Below are 21,323 nucleotides of genomic sequence, written 5' to 3'. Positions count from 1 at the left end.
ACTCACTGCCTATCCTAATTCAGACTCTATGAATCACATCACCCCGTGATGTTTTTCTCACTCCTACTAGTGAATGTAATGTTACACACCCATAATATGCTCACCACCCTGCGATGTTTTTCAGAAACCTATCCTAATTTGCCACTGCATGTTTCCTGACCTCCACATGCTGGCCTCCCCGTGGTGCTTTTCTCCATCCTACATTGCCACTCACTGCCTATCCTAATTCAGACCCTATGATTAACACCACCAAGTGATGTTTTTCTCTCTCCTACTAGTGAATGTAATATTACACACCCATACAATGCGCACCACCCCGCGATGTTTTTCAGAAACCTATCCTACATTGCCACTGCATGTGTCCTGACCTCCCCATGCTGACCAACCCGTGGTGCTTTTCTCCATCCTACATTGCCACTCACTACCTAGCCTAATTCAGACCGTATGATTCACACCACCCTGTGATGTTTTTCTCACTCCTACTAGTGAATGTAATGTTACACACCCTTACCATGCGCACCACCCCACGATGTTTTTCAGAAACCTATCCTACATTGCCACTACATGTGTCCTGACCTCCCCATGCTGACCACCCAGTGGTGCTTTTCTCCATCCTACATTGCCATTCACTGCCTATACTAACTCAGACCCTATGATTCACACCACCCCGTGATGTATTTCTCACTCCTACTAGTGAATGTAATGTTACACACCCATACAATGCACACCATCCCGCGATGATTTTCAGAAACCTGTCCTACATTGCCACTGCATGTGTCCTGACCTCCCCATGCTGACTACCCCGTGTTGCTTTTCTCCATCCTACATTGCCACTCACTGCCTATTCTAATTCAGACACTATGATTCACACCGCCCCGTGATGTTTTTCAAACTCCTACTAGTGAATGTAATGTTACACACCCATACAATGCACACCATCCCGCGATGATTTTCAGAAACCTGTCCTACATTGCCACTGCATGTGTCCTGACCTCCCCATGCTGACTACCCCGTGTTGCTTTTCTCCATCCTACATTGCCACTCACTGCCTATTCTAATTCAGACACTATGATTCACACCGCCCCGTGATGTTTTTCAAACTCCTACTAGTGAATGTAATGTTACACATCCATACAATGCGGACCACCCCGCAATGTTTTTCAGAAACCTATCCTAAATTGCCACTGCATGTTTCCTGACCTCCCCATGCTGACCACCCCGTGGTGCTTTTCTCCATGCTACATGGCCACTCACTGCCTATCCTAATTCAGACCCAATGATTCACACCACCCCGTGATGTTTTTCTCACTCATACTATTGAATGCAATGTTACACACCCATACAATGCGCACCACCCTGCGATGTTTTTCAAAAACCTACCCTACGTTGCCACAGCATGTGTCCTAATCTCCCCATGGTGACCACACCGTGGTACTTTTCTCCATCCTACATTGCCACTCACTGCCTATCCTAATTCAGACTCTATGATTCACATCATCCCTTGATGTTTTTCTCACTCCTACTAGTGAATGTAATGTTACACACCCATACAATGCGCACCACACCGCGATGTTTTTCTGAAACCTATCCTACATTGCCACTGCATGTTTCTGACCTCCCCATGCTCACCACCCCGTGGTGCTTTTCTCCATCCTACATTGCCACTCACTGCCTATCCTAATTCAGACACTATGATTCACACCACCCCGTGATGTTTTTCTCACTACTACTAGTGAATGTAATGTTACACACCCATACAATGCGCACCACTCTGAGATGTTTTTCAGAAACCTATCCTACATTGCTACTGCAGGTGGCCTGACTTCCCCATGCTGGTCATCCCGTGGTGCTTTTCTCCATCCTACATTGCCACTCACTGCCTATCCTAATTCAGACCCTATGATTCACACCACTGCGTGATGGTTTTCTCACTCCTACTAGTGAATGTAATGTTACACACACATTCAATGCGCACCACCCCGCGATAGTTTTCAGAAACCTATCCTACATTGCCACTGCATGTGTCCTGACCTCCCCATGCTGACCACCCCATGGTGCTTTTCTCCATCCTACATTGCCACTCACTGCCTATCCTAAATGATACTCTATGATTCACACCACCCTGTGATGTATTTCTCACTCCTACTAGTGAATGTAATGTTACACACCCATACAATGCACACCATCCCGCGATGTTTTTCATAATCCTATCCTACATTGCCACTGCATGTTTCCTGACCTCCCCATGATGACAACCCCGTGGTGCTTTTGTCCATCCTACATTGACACTCACTGCCTATCCTAATTCAGACCCTACGATTCACACCACCCCGTGATGTATTTCTCACTCCTACTATTGTATGTAATATTACACACCCATACAATGCACACCATGCCGCGATGTTTTTCAGAAACCTATCCTACATTGCCACTGCAGGTGTCCTGACCTCCCCATGCTGACTACCCCGTGGTGCTTTTCTCCATCCTACATTGCCACTCACTGCCTATCCTAATTCAGACACTATGATTCACACCACCCCGTGATGTTTTTCAAACTCCTACTAGTGAATGTAATGTTACACACCCATACAATGCGCACCACCCTGCAATGTTTTTCAGAAACCTATCCTACATTGCCACTGCATGTTTCCGGACCTCCCCATGCTGACCACCCCGTGGTGCTTTTCTCCATCCTACATGGCCACTCACTGCCTATCCTAATTCAGACCCTATGATTCACACCACCCCGTGATGTTTTTCTCACTCCTACTAGTGAATGCAATGTTTCACACCCATACAATGCGCACTACCCTGCGATGTTTTTCAGAAACCTACCCTATGTTGCCACAGCATGTGTCCTGATCTCCCCATGGTGACCACACCGTGGTACTTTTCTCCATCCTACATTGCCACTCACTGCCTATCGTAATTCAGACTCTATGATTCACATCACCCCGTGATGTTTTTCTCACTCCTACTAGTGAATGTAATGTTACACATCCATAATATGCTCACCACCCTGTGATGTTTTTCAGAAACCTATCATAATTTGCCCCTGCATGTTTCCTGACCTCCACATGCTGGCCTCCCCGTGGTGCTTTTCTCCATCCTACATTGCCACTCACTGCCTATCCTAATTCAGACCCTATGATTCACACCACCAAGTGATGTTTTTCTCTCTCCTACTAGTGAATGTAATATTACACACCCATACAATGCGCACCACCCCGCGATGTTTTTCAGAAACCCATCCTACATTGCCACTCATGTTTCCTGACCTCCCCATGCTGACCACCCCGTGGTGATTTTCTCCATCCTACATTGCCACTCACTGCCTATCCTAATTCAGACCCTATGATCCACACCACCCCGTAATGTTTTTCTCACTCCTATTAGTGAATGTAATTTTACACACCCATACAATGCGCACCACCCCGCGATGTTTTTCAGAAACCTATCCTACATTGCCACTGCATGTGTCTTGACCTCCCCATGCTGACCACCCCGTGGTGCTTTTCTCCATCCTACATGGCCACTCACTGCCTATCCTAATTCAGACCCTATGATTCACACCACCCCGTGATGTTTTTCTCACTCCTACTAGTGAATGCAATGTTGCACACCCATACAATGCGCACCACCCTGCGATGTTTTTCAAAAACCTACCCTATGTTGCCACAGCATGTGTCCTAATCTCCCCATGGTGACCACACCGTGGTACTTTTCTCCATCCTACATTGCCACTCACTGCCTATCCTAATTCAGACTCTATGATTCACATCATCCCTTGATGTTTTTCTCACTCCTACTAGTGAATGTAATGTTACACACCCATACAATGCGCACCACACCGCGATGTTTTTCTGAAACCTATCCTACATTGCCACTGCATGTGGCCTGACTTCCCCATGCTGGTCATCCCGTGGTGCTTTTCTCCATCCTATATTGCCACTCACTGCCTATCCTAATTCAGACCCTATGATTCACACCACTGCGTGATGGTTTTCTCACTCCTACTAGTGAATGTAATGTTACACACACATTCAATGCGCACCACCCCGCGATATTTTTCAGAAACCTATCCTACATTGCCACTGCATGTGTCCTGACCTCCCCATGCTGACCACCCCATGGTGCTTTTCTCCATCCTACATTGCCACTCACTGCCTATCCTAAATGATACTCTATGATTCACACCACCCTGTGATGTATTTCTCACTCCTACTAGTGAATGTAATGTTACACACCCATACAATGCACACCATCCCGCGATGTTTTTCATAATCCTATCCTACATTGCCACTGCATGTTTCCTGACCTCCCCATGATGACAACCCCGTGGTGCTTTTGTCCATCCTACATTGACACTCACTGCCTATCCTAATTCAGACCCTACGATTCACACCACCCCGTGATGTATTTCTCACTCCTACTATTGTATGTAATATTACACACCCATACAATGCACACCATGCCGCGATGTTTTTCAGAAACCTATCCTACATTGCCACTGCAGGTGTCCTGACCTCCCCATGCTGACTACCCTGTGGTGCTTTTCTCCATCCTAAAATTGCCACTCACTGCCTATCCTAACCCAGACACTATGATTCACACCACACCGTGATGTTTTTCAAACTCCTACTAGTGAATGTAATGTTACACACCCATACAATGCGCACCACCCTGCAATGTTTTTCAGAAACCTATCCTACATTGCCACTGCATGTTTCCGGACCTCCCCATGCTGACCACCCCGTGGTGCTTTTCTCCATCCTACATGGCCACTCACTGCCTATCCTAATTCAGACCCTATGATTCACACCACCCCGTGATGTTTTTCTCACTCCTACTAGTGAATGCAATGTTTCACACCCATACAATGCGCACTACCCTGCGATGTTTTTCAGAAACCTACCCTATGTTGCCACAGCATGTGTCCTGATCTCCCCATGGTGACCACACCGTGGTACTTTTCTCCATCCTACATTGCCACTCACTGCCTATCCTAATTCAGACTCTATGATTCACATCACCCCGTGATGTTTTTCTCACTCCTACTAGTGAATGTAATGTTACACATCCATAATATGCTCACCACCCTGTGATGTTTTTCAGAAACCTATCCTAATTTGCCACTGCATGTTTCCTGACCTCCACATGCTGGCCTCCCCGTGGTGCTTTTCTCCATCCTACATTGCCACTCACTGCCTATCCTAATTCAGACCCTATGATTCACACCACCAAGTGATGTTTTTCTCTCTCCTACTAGTGAATGTAATATTACACACCCATACAATGCGCACCACCCCGCGATGTTTTTCAGAAACCCATCCTACATTGCCACTCATGTTTCCTGACCTCCCCATGCTGACCACCCCGTGGTGCTTTTCTCCATCCTACATTGCCACTCACTGCCTATCCTAATTCAGACCCTATGATCCACACCACCCCGTGATGTTTTTCTCACTCCTACTAGTGAATGCAATGTTGCACACCCATACAATGCGCACCACCCTGCGATGTTTTTCAGAAACCTACCCTATGTTGCCACAGCATGTGTCCTGATCTCCCCATGGTGACCACACCGTGGTACTTTTCTCCATCCTACATTGCCACTCACTGCCTATCCTAATTCAGACTCTATGATTCACATCACCCCTTGATGTTTTTCTCACTCCTACTAGTGAATGTAATGTTACACACCCATACAATGCGCACCACACCGCGATGTTTTTCAGAAACCTATCCTACATTGCCACTGCATGTTTCTGACCTCCCCATGCTCACTACCCCGTGGTGCTTTTCTCCATCCTACATTGCCACTCACTGCCTATCCTAATTCAGACCCTATGATTCACACCATCAGGTGATGTATTTCTCACTCCTACTAGTGAATGTAATATTACAAACCCATACGATGCGCACCACCCCGCAATGTTTTTCACAAACCTATCCTACATTGCCACAGCATGTTTCCTGACCTCCCCATGCTGGCCACCCCGTGGTGCTTTTCTCCATCCTACATTGCCACTCACTGCCTATCCTAATTCAGACACTATGATTCACACCACCCCGTGATGTTTTTCTCACTACTACTAGTGAATGTAATGTTACACACCTATACAATGCGCACCACTCCGCGATGTTTTTCAGAAACCTATCCTACATTGCCACTGCATGTGTCCTGACTTCCCCATGCTGGTCATCCCGTGGTGCTTTTCTCCATCCTACATTGCCACTCACTGCCTATCCTAATTCAGACACTATGATTCACACCACCCCGTGATGTTTTTCTCACTACTACTAGTGAATGTAATGTTACACACCTATACAATGCGCACCACCCCGCGATATTTTTCAGAAACCTATCCTACATTGCCACTGCATGTGTCCTGACCTCCCCATGCTGACCACCCCGTGGTGCTTTTCTCCATCCTACATTGCCACTCACTGCCTATCCTAAATCATACTCTATGATTCACACCACCCTGTTATGTATTTCTCACTCCTACTAGTGAATGTAATGTTACACACCCATACAATGCACACCATCCCGCGATGTTTTTCATAATCCTATCCTACATTGCCACTGCATGTTTCCTGACCTCCCCATGCTGACAACCCCGTGGTGCTTTTGTCCATCCTACATTGACACTCACTGCCTATCCTAATTCAGACACTATGATTCACACCACCCCGTGATGTTTTTCAAACTCCTATTAGTGAATGTAATGTTACACCCCCATACAATGCGCACCACCCTGCAATGTTTTTCAGAAACCTATCCTACATTGCCACTGCATGTTTCCGGACCTCCCCATGCTGACCACCCCGTGGTGCTTTTCTCCATCCTACATGGCCACTCACTGCCTATCCTAATTCAGACCCTATGATTCACACCACCCCGTGATGTTTTTCTCACTCCTACTAGTGAATGCAATGTTGCACACCCATACAATGCGCACCACCCTGCGATGTTTTTCAGAAACCTACCCTATGTTGCCACAGCATGTGTCCTCATCTCCCCATGGTGACCACACCGTGGTACTTTTCTCCATCCTACATTGCCACTCACTGCCTATCCTAATTCAGACTCTATGATTCACATCACCCCGTGATGATTTTCTCACTCCTACTAGTGAATGTAATGTTACACACCCATAATATGCTCACCACCCTGCGATGTTTTTCAGAAACCTATCCTAATTTGCCACTGCATGTTTCCTGACCTCCACATGCTGGCCTCCCCGTGGTGCTTTTCTCCATCCTACATTGCCACTCACTGCCTATCCTAATTCAGACCCTATGATTCACACCACCAAGTGATGTTTTTCTCTCTCCTACTAGTGAATGTAATATTACACACCCATACAATGCGCACCACCCCGCGATGTTTTTCATAAACCTATCCTACATTGCCACTGCATGTGTCCTGACCTCCCCATGCTGACCAACCCGTGGTGCTTTTCTCCATCCTACATTGCCACTCACTACCTAGCCTAATTCAGACCGTATGATTCACACCACCCTGTGATGTTTTTCTCACTCCTACTAGTGAATGTAATGTTACACACCCATACAATGCGCACCACACCGCGATGTTTTTCAGAAACCTATCCTACATTGCCACTGCATGTTTCCTGATCTCCCCATGCTGACCACCACGTGTTGCTTTTCTCCATCCTACATTGCCACTCACTGCCTATCCTAAATCAGACCCTATGATTCACACCACCCCGTGATGTTGTTGTGACTCCTACTAGTGAATGTAATGTTACACACCCATACCATGCGCACCACCCCACGATGTTTTTCAGAAACCTATCCTACATTGCCACTACATGTGTCCTGACCTCCCCATGCTGACCACCCAGTGGTGCTTTTCTCCATCCTACATTGCCATTCACTGCCTATACTAACTCAGACCCTATGATTCACACCACCCCGTGATGTATTTCTCACTCCTACTAGTGAATGTAATGTTACACACCCATACAATGCACACCATCCCGCGATGATTTTTAGAAACCTGTCCTACATTGCCACTGCATGTGTCCTGACCTCCCCATGCTGACTACCCCGTGTTGCTTTTCTCCATCCTACATTGCCACTCACTGCCTATTCTAATTCAGACACTATGATTCACACCACCCCGTGATGTTTTTCAAACTCCTACTAGTGAATGTAATGTTACACATCCATACAATGCGGACCACCCCGCAATGTTTTTCAGAAACCTATCCTAAATTGCCACTGCATGTTTCCTGACCTCCCCATGCTGACAACCCCGTGGTGCTTTTCCCCATGCTACATGGCCACTCACTGCCTATCCTAATTCAGACCCAATGATTCACACCACCCCGTGATGTTTTTCTCACTCCTACTAGTGAATGCAATGTTACACACCCATACAATGCGCACCACCCTGCGATGTTTTTCAAAAACCTACCCTATGTTGCCACAGCATGTGTCCTAATCTCCCCATGGTGACCACACCGTGGTACTTTTCTCCATCCTACATTGCCACTCACTGCCTATCCTAATTCAGACTCTATGATTCACATCATCCCTTGATGTTTTTCTCACTCCTACTAGTGAATGTAATGTTACACACCCATACAATGCGCACCACACCGCGATGTTTTTCAGAAACCTATCCTACATTGCCACTGCATGTTTCTGACCTCCCCATGCTCACCACCTCGTGGTGCTTTTCTCCATCCTACATTGCCACTCACTGCCTATCCTAATTCAGACACTATGATTCACACCACCCCGTGATGTTTTTCTCACTACTACTAGTGAATGTAATGTTACACACCCATACAATGCGAACCACTCTGCGATGTTTTTCAGAAACCTATCCTACATTGCCACTGCATGTGTCCTGACTTCCCCATGCTGGTCATCCCGTGGTGCTTTTCTCCATCCTACATTGCCACTCACTGCCTATCCTAATTCAGACCCTATGATTCACACCACTGCGTGATGGTTTTCTCACTCCTACTAGTGAATGTAATGTTACACACACATTCAATGCGCACCACCCCGCGATATTTTTCAGAAACCTATCCTACATTGCCACTGCATGTGTCCTGACCTCCCCATGCTGACCACCCCATGGTGCTTTTCTCCATCCTACATTGCCACTCACTGCCTATCCTAAATGATACTCTATGATTCACACCACCCTGTGATGTATTTCTCACTCCTACTAGTGAATGTAATGTTACACACCCATACAATGCACACCATCCCGCGATGTTTTTCATAATCCTATCCTACATTGCCACTGCATGTTTCCTGACCTCCCTATGCTGACAACCCCGTGGTGCTTTTGTCCATCCTACATTGACACTCACTGCCTATCCTATTTCAGACCCTACGATTCACACCACCCCGTGATGTATTTCTCACTCCTACGATTGTATGTAATATTACAAACCCATACGATGCGCACCACCCCGCAATGTTTTTCACAAACCTATCCTACATTGCCACTGCATGTTTCCTGACCTCCCCATGCTGGCCACCCCGTGGTGCTTTTCTCCATCCTACATTGCCACTCACTGCCTATCCTAATTCAGACTCTATGATTCACATCACCCCTTGATGTTTTTCTCACTCCTACTAGTGAATGTAATGTTACACACCCATACAATGCGCACCACACCGCGATGTTTTTCAGAAACCTATCCTACATTGGCACTGCATGTTTCGGACCTCCCCATGCTCACTACCCCGTGGTGCTTTTCTCCATCCTACATTGCCACTCACTGCCTATCCTAATTCAGACCCTGTGATTCACACCATCAGGTGATGTATTTCTCACTCCTACTAGTGAATGTAATATTACAAACCCATACGATGCGCACCACCCCGCAATGTTTTTCACAAACCTATCCTACATTGCCACAGCATGTTTCCTGACCTTCCCATGCTGGCCACCCCGTGGTGCTTTTCTCCATCCTACATTGCCACTCACTGCCTATCCTAATTCAGACACTATGATTCACACCACCCCGTGATGTTTTTCTCACTACTACTAGTGAACGTAATGTTACACACCCATACAATGCGCACCACTCCGCGATGTTTTTCAGAAACCTATCCTACATTGCCACTGCATGTGTCCTGACTTCCACATGCTGGTCATCCAGGTGGTGCTTTTCTCCATCCTACATTGCCACTCACTGCCTATCCTAATTCAGACCCTATGATTCACACCACTGCGTGATGGTTTTCTCACTCCTACTAGTGAATGTAATGTTACACACACATTCAATGCGCACCACCCCGCGATATTTTTCAGAAACCTATCCTACATTGCCACTGCATGTGTCCTGACCTCCCCATGCTGACCACCCCGTGGTGCTTTTCTCCATCCTACATTGCCACTCACTGCCTATCCTAAATCATACTCTATGATTCACACCACCCTGTGATGTATTTCTCACTCCTACTAGTGAATGTAATGTTACACACCCATACAATGCACACCATCCCGCGATGTTTTTCATAATCCTATCCTACATTGCCACTGCATGTTTCCTGACCTCCCCATGCTGACAACCCCGTGGTGCTTTTGTCCATCCTACATTGACACTCACTGCCTATCCTAATTCAGACACTATGATTCACACCACCCCGTGATGTTTTTCAAACTCCTATTAGTGAATGTAATGTTACACCCCCATACAATGCGCACCACCCTGCAATGTTTTTCAGAAACCTATCCTACATTGCCACTGCATGTTTCCGGACCTCCCCATGCTGACCACCCCGTGGTGCTTTTCTCCATCCTACATGGCCACTCACTGCCTATCCTAATTCAGACCCTATGATTCACATCACCCCGTGATGTTTTTCTCACTCCTACTAGTGAATGCAATGTTGCACACCCATACAATGCGCACCACCCTGCGATGTTTTTCAGAAACCTACCCTATGTTGCCACAGCATGTGTCCTCATCTCCCCATGGTGACGACACCGTGGTACTTTTCTCCATCCTACATTGCCACTCACTGCCTATCCTAATTCAGACTCTATGATTCACATCACCCCGTGATGTTTTTCTCACTCCTACTAGTGAATGTAATGTTACACACCCATAATATGCTCACCACCCTGCGATGTTTTTCAGAAACCTATCCTAATTTGCCACTGCATGTTTCCTGACCTCCACATGCTGGCCTCCCCGTGGTGCTTTTCTCCATCCTACATTGCCACTCACTGCCTATCCTAATTCAGACCCTATGATTCACACCACCAAGTGATGTTTTTCTCTCTCCTACTAGTGAATGTAATATTACACACCCATACAATGCGCACCACCCCGCGATGTTTTTCATAAACCTATCCTACATTGCCACTGCATGTGTCCTGACCTCCCCATGCTGACCAACCCGTGGTGCTTTTCTCCATCCTACATTGCCACTCACTACCTAGCCTAATTCAGACCGTATGATTCACACCACCCTGTGATGTTTTTCTCACTCCTACTAGTGAATGTAGTGTTACACACCCATACAATGCGCACCACACCGCGATGTTTTTCAGAAACCTATCCTACATTGCCACTGCATGTTTCCTGATCTCCCCATGCTGACCACCACGTGTTGCTTTTCTCCATCCTACATTGCCACTCACTGCCTATCCTAAATCAGACCCTATGATTCACACCACCCCGTGATGTTGTTGTGACTCCTACTAGTGAATGTAATGTTACACACCCATACCATGCGCACCACCCCACGATGTTTTTCAGAAACCTATCCTACATTGCCACTACATGTGTCCTGACCTCCCCATGCTGACCACCCAGTGGTGCTTTTCTCCATCCTACATTGCCATTCACTGCCTATACTAACTCAGACCCTATGATTCACACCACCCCGTGATGTATTTCTCACTCCTACTAGTGAATGTAATGTTACACACCCATACAATGCACACCATCCCGCGATGATTTTCAGAAACCTGTCCTACATTGCCACTGCATGTGTCCTGACCTCCCCGTGCTGACTACCCCGTGTTGCTTTTCTCCATCCTACATTGCCACTCACTGCCTATTCTAATTCAGACACTATGATTCACACCACCCCGTGATGTTTTTCAAACTCCTACTAGTGAATGTAATGTTACACATCCATACAATGCGGACCACCCCGCAATGTTTTTCAGAAACCTATCCTAAATTGCCACTGCATGTTTCCTGACCTCCCCATGCTGACCACCCCGTGGTGCTTTTCTCCATGCTACATGGCCACTCACTGCCTATCCTAATTCAGACCCAATGATTCACACCACCCCGTGATGTTTTTCTCACTCCCACTAGTGAATGCAATGTTACACACCCATACAATGCGCACCACCCTGCGATGTTTTTCAAAAACCTACCCTATGTTGCCACAGCATGTGTCCTAATCTCCCCATGGTGACCACACCGTGGTACTTTTCTCCATCCTACATTGCCACTCACTGCCTATCCTAATTCAGACTCTATGATTCACATCATCCCTTGATGTTTTTCTCACTCCTACTAGTGAATGTAATGTTACACACCCATACAATGCGCACCACACCGCGATGTTTTTCAGAAACCTATCCTACATTGCCACTGCATGTTTCTGACCTCCCCATGCTCACCACCTCGTGGTGCTTTTCTCCATCCTACATTGCCACTCACTGCCTATCCTAATTCAGACACTATGATTCACACCACCCCGTGATGTTTTTCTCACTACTACTAGTGAATGTAATGTTACACACCCATACAATGCGAACCACTCTGCGATGTTTTTCAGAAACCTATCCTACATTGCCACTGCATGTGTCCTGACTTCCCCATGCTGGTCATCCCGTGATGCTTTTCTCCATCCTACATTGCCACTCACTGCCTATCCTAATTCAGACCCTATGATTCACACCACTGCGTGATGGTTTTCTCACTCCTACTAGTGAATGTAATGTTACACACACATTCAATGCGCACCACCCCGCGATATTTTTCAGAAACCTATCCTACATTGCCACTGCATGTGTCCTGACCTCCCCATGCTGACCACCCCATGGTGCTTTTCTCCATCCTACATTGCCACTCACTGCCTATCCTAAATGATACTCTATGATTCACACCACCCTGTGATGTATTTCTCACTCCTACTAGTGAATGTAATGTTACACACCCATACAATGCACACCATCCCGCGATGTTTTTCATAATCCTATCCTACATTGCCACTGCATGTTTCCTGACCTCCCCCTGCTGACAACCCCGTGGTGCTTTTGTCCATCCTACATTGACACTCACTGCCTATCCTAATTCAGACCCTACGATTCACACCACCCCGTGATGTATTTCTCACTCCTACTATTGTATGTAATATTACACACCCATACAATTCACACCATGCCGCGATGTTTTTCAGAAACCTATCCTACATTGCCACTGCAGGTGTCCTGACCTCCCCATGCTGACTACCCCGTGGTGCTTTTCTCCATCCTACATTGCTACTCACTGCCTATCCTAATTCAGACACTATGATTCACACCACCCCGTGATGTTTTTCAAACTCCTACTAGTGAATGTAATGTTACACACCCATACAATGCGCACCACCCTGCAATGTTTTTCAGAAACCTATCCTACATTGCCACTGCATGTTTCCGGACTTCCCCATGCTGACCACCCCGTGGTGCTTTTCTCCATCCTACATGGCCACTCACTGCCTATCCTAATTCAGACCCTATGATTCACACCACCCCGTGATGTTTTTCTCACTCCTACTAGTGAATGCAATGTTTCACACCCATACAATGCGCACTACCCTGCGATGTTTTTCAGAAACCTACCCTATGTTGCCACAGCATGTGTCCTGATCTCCCCATGGTGACCACACCGTGGTACTTTTCTCCATCCTACATTGCCACTCACTGCCTATCCTAATTCAGACTCTATGATTCACATCACCCCGTGATGTTTTTCTCACTCCTACTAGTTAATGTAATGTTACACATCCATAATATGCTCACCACCCTGCGATGTTTTTCAGAAACCTATCCTAATTTGCCACTGCATGTTTCCTGACCTCCACATGCTGGCCTCCCCGTGGTGCTTTTCTCCATCCTACATTGCCACTCACTGCCTATCCTAATTCAGACCCTATGATTCACACCACCAAGTGATGTTTTTCTCTCTCCTACTAGTGAATGTAATATTACACACTCATACAATGCGCACCACCCCGCGATGTTTTTCAGAAACCCATCCTACATTGCCACTCATGTTTCCTGACCTCCCCATGCTGACCACCCCGTGGTGCTTTTCTCCATCCTACATTGCCACTCACTGCCTATCCTAATTCAGACCCTATGATCCACACCACCCCGTAATGTTTTTCTCACTCCTATTAGTGAATGTAATTTTACACACCCATACAATGCGCACCACCCCGCGATGTTTTTCAGAAACCTATCCTACATTGCCACTGCATGTGTCTTGACCTCCCCATGCTGACCACCCCATGGTGCTTTTCTCCATCCTACATGGCCACTCACTGCCTATCCTAATTCAGACCCTATGATTCACACCACCCCGTGATGTTTTTCTCACTCCTACTAGTGAATGCAATGTTGCACACCCATACAATGCGCACCACCATGCGATGTTTTTCAGGAACCTACCCTATGTTGCCACAGCATGTGTCCTGATCTCCCCATGGTGACCACACCGTGGTACTTTTCTCCATCCTACATTGCCACTCACTGCCTATCCTAATTCAGACTCTATGATTCACATCACCCCTTGATGTTTTTCTCACTCCTACTAGTGAATGTAATGTTACACACCCATACAATGCGCACCACACCGCGATGTTTTTCAGAAAACTATCCTACATTGCCACTGCATGTTTCTGACCTCCCCATGCTCACTACCCCGTGGTGCTTTTCTCCATCCTACATTGCCACTCACTGCCTATCCTAATTCAGACCCTATGAATCACACCATCAGGTGATGTATTTCTCACTCCTACTAGTGAATGTAATATTACAAACCCATACGATGCGCACCACCCCGCAATGTTTTTCACAAACCTATCCTACATGGCCACAGCATGTTTCCTGACCTCCCCATGCTGGCCACCCCGTGGTGCTTTTCTCCATCCTACATTGCCACTCACTGCCTATCCTAATTCAGACACTATGATTCACACCACCCCGTGATGTTTTTCTCACTACTACTAGTGAATGTAATGTTACACACCCATACAATGCGCACCACTCCGCGATGTTTTTCAGAAACCTATCCTACATTGCCACTGCATGTGTCCTGACTTCCCCATGCTGGTCATCCCGTGGTGCTTTTCTACATCCTACATTGCCACTCACTGCCTATCCTAATTCAGACCCTATGATTCACACCACTGCGTGATGGTTTTCTCACTCCTACTAGTGAATGTAATGTTACACACACATTCAATGCGCACCACCCCGCGATATTTTTCAGAAACCTATCCTACATTGCCACTGCATGTGTCCTGACCTCCCCATGCTGACCACCCCGTGGTGCTTTTCTCCATCCTACATTGCCACTCACTGCCTATCCTAAATCATACTCTATGATTCACACCACCCTGTGATGTATTTCTCACTCCTACTATTGAATGTAATGTTACACACCCATACAATGCACACCATCCCGCGATGTTTTTCATAATCCTATCCTACATTGCCACTGCATGTTTCCTGACCTCCCCATGCTGACAACCCCGTGGTGCTTTTGTCCATCCTACATTGACACTCACTGCCTATCCTAATTCAGACCCTACGATTCACACCACCCCGTGATGTATTTCTCACTCCTACTATTGTATGTAATATTACACACCCATACAATGCACACCATGCCGCGATGTTTTTCAGAAACCTATCCTACATTGCCACTGCATGTGTCCTGACCTCCCCATGCTGACTACCCCGTGGTGCTTTTCTCCATCCTACATTGCCACTCACTGCCTATCCTAATTCAAACTCTATTATTCACACCACCCCGTGATGTTTTTGTAACTCCTACTAGTGAATGAAATGTTACACACTCATACAATGCGCACCACCCTGCGATGTTTTTCAGAACCCTATCCTACATTGCCACTGTATATGTCCTGACCTCCCCATGCTGACCACCCCGTCGTGCTTTTCTCCATCCTACATTGCCACTCACTGCCTATCCTAATTCAGACCCTATGATTCACACCACCCTGTGATGTTTTTCTCACTCCTACTATTGAATGTAATGTTACACACCCATACCATGCGCACCACCCCGCGATGTTTTTTAGAAACCTATCCGACATTGCCACTGCATGTGTCCAGACCTCCCCATGCTGACCACCCCGTGGTGCTTTTCTCCATCCTACATTGCCACTCACTGCCTATCCTAATTCAGACCTTATGATTCACACCACCAAGTGATGTTTTTCTCACTCCTACTAGTGAATGTAATATTACACACCCATACAATGCGCACCACCCCGCGATGTTTTTCAGAAACCTATCCTACATTGCCACTGCATGTGTCCTGACCTCCCCATGATGACCACCCCGTGGTGCTTTTCTCCATCCTACATTGCCACTCACTGCCTATCCTAAATCAGACCCTATGATTCAGACCACCCCGTGATGTTTTTCTCACTCCTACTAGTGAATGTAATGTTACACACCCATACCATGCGCACGACCCCACGATGTTTTTCAGAAACCTATCCTACATTACCACTGCATGTTTCCTGACCTCCACATGCTGGCCACCCCGTGGTGCTTTTCTCCATCCTACATTGTCACTCACTGCCTATACTAATTCAGACCCTATGATTCACCCCACCCCGTGATGTTTATCTCACTCCTACTAGTGAATGTACTGTTACACACACATACGATGCGCACCAACCAGCGATGTTTTTCAGAAACATATCCTACATTGCCACTGCATGTTTCCTGACCTCCCCATGCTGGCCACCCCGTGGTGCTTTTCTCCATCCTACATTGCCACTCACTGCCTATTCTAATTCAGACCCTATGATTCACAGCACACCGTGATGTTTTTCTCACTCCTACTAGTGAATGTGATGTGAAACACTCATACAAAGCGCACCACCCTGCGAGGTTTTTCAGAAACCTATCCTACATTGCCACTGCATGTGTCCAGACCTCCCCATGCTGACGGCCCCGTGGTGCTTTTCTCCATCCTATATTGCCACTCACTGCCTATCCTAATTCAGACCCTATGATTCACACCCTCCCTGATGTTCTTCTCACTCCTACTAGTAAATGTAATGTTACACACCCATACGTAGCACACTATCCCGCGATGTTTTTCATAACCCTATCCTACATTGCCACTGCATGTTTACTGACCTCCCCATGCTGAACACCCCGTGGTGCTTTTCTCCATCCTACATTGCCATTCACTGCCTATCCTAATTCAAATCCTATGATTCACACCACACCGTAATGTTTTTCTCACTCCTACTAGTGAATGAAATGTTACACACTCATACAATGGGCACCAGCCTGCGAGGTTTTTCAGAAAACTATCCTACATTGCCACTGCCTGTGTCTGACCTCCCCATGCTGACCATCCCGTGGTGCTTTTCTCCATCCTACATTGCCACTCACTGCCTATCCTAATTCAGACCCTATGATTCACACAACCCCGTGATGTTTTTCTAACTCCTACTAGTGAATGAAATGTTACACACTCATAAAATGCGCACCACCCTGCGAGGTTTTTCAGAAACCTATCCTACATTGCCACTGCATTTGTCCTGACCTCCCCATGCTGACTACCCCGTGGTGCTTTTCTCCATCTTACATTGCCACTCACTGCCTATTCTAATTCCGACCCTATGATTCACACCACCCCGTGATGTTCTTCTCACTCCTACTAGTGAATGTACTGTTACACACCCATACGTTGCACACCATCCTGCGATGTTTTTCAGAACCCTATCGTACATTGCCACTGCAAGTTTCCTGACCTCCCCCTGCTGACCACCCCGTGGTGCTTTTCTCCATCCTACATTTCACTCACTGCCTATACTAATTCAGACACTATGATTCACACCACCAAGTGATGTTTTTCTCACTCCTACTAGTGAATGTAATATTACAAAACCATACGATGCGCACCACACCGCGCCGTTTTTCAGAAACCTATCCTACATTGCCACTGCATGTTTCCTGACCTCCCCATGCTGAACACCCCCTGGTGCTTTTCTCCATCCTACATTGCCACTCACTGCCTATCCTAATTCAGACGCTATGATTCACACCACCCCGTAATGTTTTTCTCACTCCTACTAGTGAATGTAATGTTACACAGTCATACAATGCGCACCACCCTGCGAGGTTTTTCAGAAACCTATCCTACATTGCCACTGCATGTGTCCTGACCTCCCCATGGTGACCACCCCGTCGTGCTTTTCTCCATCCTACATTGCCACTCACTGCCTACCCTAATTCAGACCCTATGATTCACACCAACCTGTGATGTTTTTCTCACTCCTACTAGTGAATGTAATGTTACACACCCATACGATGCGCACCATTCCGCGATGTTTTTCAGAAACCTATCCTACATTGCCACTGCATGTTTCCTGACCTCCACATGCTGACCACCCCGTGTTACTTTTATCCATCCTACATTGCTACTCACTGCCTGTACTAATTCAGACCCTATGATTCACACCACCCCGTGATGTTTTTCTCACTCCTACTAGTGAATGTAATGTTACACACCCATACAATGCGCACCACCCCGCGATGTTTTTCAGAAACCTATCCTACATTGCCACTGCATGTGTCCTGACCTCCCCATGCTGAACACCCCGTGGTGCTTTTCTCCATCCCACATTGCCACTCAATGCCTATCCTAATTCAGACCCTATGATTCACACCACCCCGTGATGTTTTTCTCACTCCTACTAGTGATTGAAATGTTACACACCCATACAATGCGCACCACCCCGCGATGTTTTTCAGAAACCTATCCTACATTGCCAGTGCATGTGTCCTGACATCCCCATGCTGACCACCCCGTGGTGCTTTTCTCCATCCTACATTGCCACTCACTGCCTATCCTAAATCACACCCTATGATTCACACCACCAAGTGATGTTTTTCTCACTCCTACTATTGAATGTAATATTACACACCCATACAATGCGAAACAACCCCTTTATGTTTATCAGAAACCTACCCTACATTGCCACTGCATGTGTCCTGACCTCCCCATGCTGAACACCCCGTGGTGCTTTTCTCCATCCTACATTGACACTCACTGCCTATCCTAAATCAGACCCAATGATTCACACCACCCCGTGATGTTTTTCTCACTACTACTAGTGAATGTAATGTTACATACCCATACAATGCGCACCACCCCGCGATGTTTTTCAGAAACCTATCCTACATTGCCAGTGCATGTGTCCTGACTTCCCCATGCTGACCTCCCTATGGTGCTTTTGTCCATCCTACATTGACACTCACTGCCGATCCTAATTCAGACCCTACGATTCACACCACCCCGTGATGTATTTCTCACTCCTACTAGTGAATGTAATGTTACACACCCATACAATGCGCACCACCCCGCGATGTTTTTCAGAAACCTATCCTACATTGCCACTACATGTGTCCTGACCTCCGCATGCTGAACACCCCGTGGTGCTTTTCTCCATCCTACATTGCCACTCACTGCCTATCCTAAATTACACCCTATGATTCACACCACCAAGTGATGTTTTTCTCATTCCTACTATTGAATGTAATATTACACATCCATACAATGCGAAACAACCCCTTGATGTTTATCAGAAACCTACCCTACATTGCCACTGCATGTGTCCTGACCTCCCCATGCTGACCACCCCGTGGTGCTTTTCTCCATCCTACATTGCCACTCACTGCCTATCCAATTCAGACCCTATGATTCACACCACCCCGTGATGTTTTTCTCACTCCTACTAGTGAATGTAATGTTACACACCCATACAATGCGCACCACCCGCGATGTTTTTAAGAAACCTATCCTACATTGCCACTGCATGTGTCCTGACCTGCCCATGATGACTACCCCGTGGTGCTTTTCTCCATCCTACATTGCCACTCACTGCCTATCCTAATTCAGACCCTATGATTCACACCACGCCGGGATGTTTTTCAAACTCCTACTAGTGAATGTAATGTTACACAACCATACAATGTGCACCACCCCGCGATGTTTTTCAGAAACCTATCCTACATTGCCAAAGCATGTTTCCTGACCTCCCCATGCTGACCACCCCGTGGTGATTTTCTCCATCCTACATTGCCACTCACTGCCTATCCTAATTCAGACCCTATGATTCACACCACCCCGTGATGTTTTTCTCACTCCTACTAGTGAATGTAATGTTACACACCCATACAATGCGCACCACCCGCGATGTTTTTAAGAAACCTATCCTACATTGCCACTGCATGTGTCCTGACCTGCCCATGATGACTACCCCGTGGTGCTTTTCTCCATCCTACATTGCCACTCACTGCCTATCCTAATTCAGACCCTATGATTCACACCACGCCGGGATGTTTTTCAAACTCCTACTAGTGAATGTAATGTTACACAACCATACAATGTGCACCAGCCTGCGAAGTCTTTCAGAAACGTATCCTACATTGTCACTGCATGTTTCCTGACCTCCCCATGCTGACCAACGCGTGTTGCTTTTCTCCATCCTACACTGCCACTCACTGCCGATCCTAACTGAGACCCTATGATTCACACCACCCCGTGATGTTTTTCTATCTCCTACTAGTGAATGTAATGTTACACACTCATACAATGCGCACCACTCTGCGAGGTTTTTCAGAAAGTTTTCCTACATTGCCACTGCATGTGTCCTTACCTGCCCATGCTGACCACCCCGTGGTGATTTTCTCCATCCCACATTGCCACTCACTGCCTATCCTAATTCAGACCCTATGATTCACACCACCCCGTGATGTTTTTCTCACTCCTACTAGTGATTGTAATGTTACACACCCATACAATGCGCACCACCCTGCGATGTTTTTCAGAAACCTATCCTACATTGCCACTGCATGTTTCCTGACCTCCCCATGCTGACCACCCCGTGTTGCTTTTCTCCATCCTACATTGCCACTCACTGCCTATCCTAATTCAGACCCTATGATTCACACCACCCCGGGATGTTTTGCTCACTCCTACTAGTGAATGTAATGTTAAACACCCATACAATGGGCACCACGCCGTGATGTT

This window comes from Cavia porcellus, unplaced genomic scaffold (genome assembly GCF_034190915.1).
Source record: "Cavia porcellus strain 051 isolate PalLab524CR breed Dunkin Hartley unplaced genomic scaffold, mCavPor4.1 scaffold_27, whole genome shotgun sequence".
Lineage (NCBI taxonomy): Eukaryota > Metazoa > Chordata > Mammalia > Rodentia > Caviidae > Cavia > Cavia porcellus.
The sequence above is the reverse complement of the archived record's forward strand: the minus strand, read 5'-3'. Positions refer to the sequence as shown.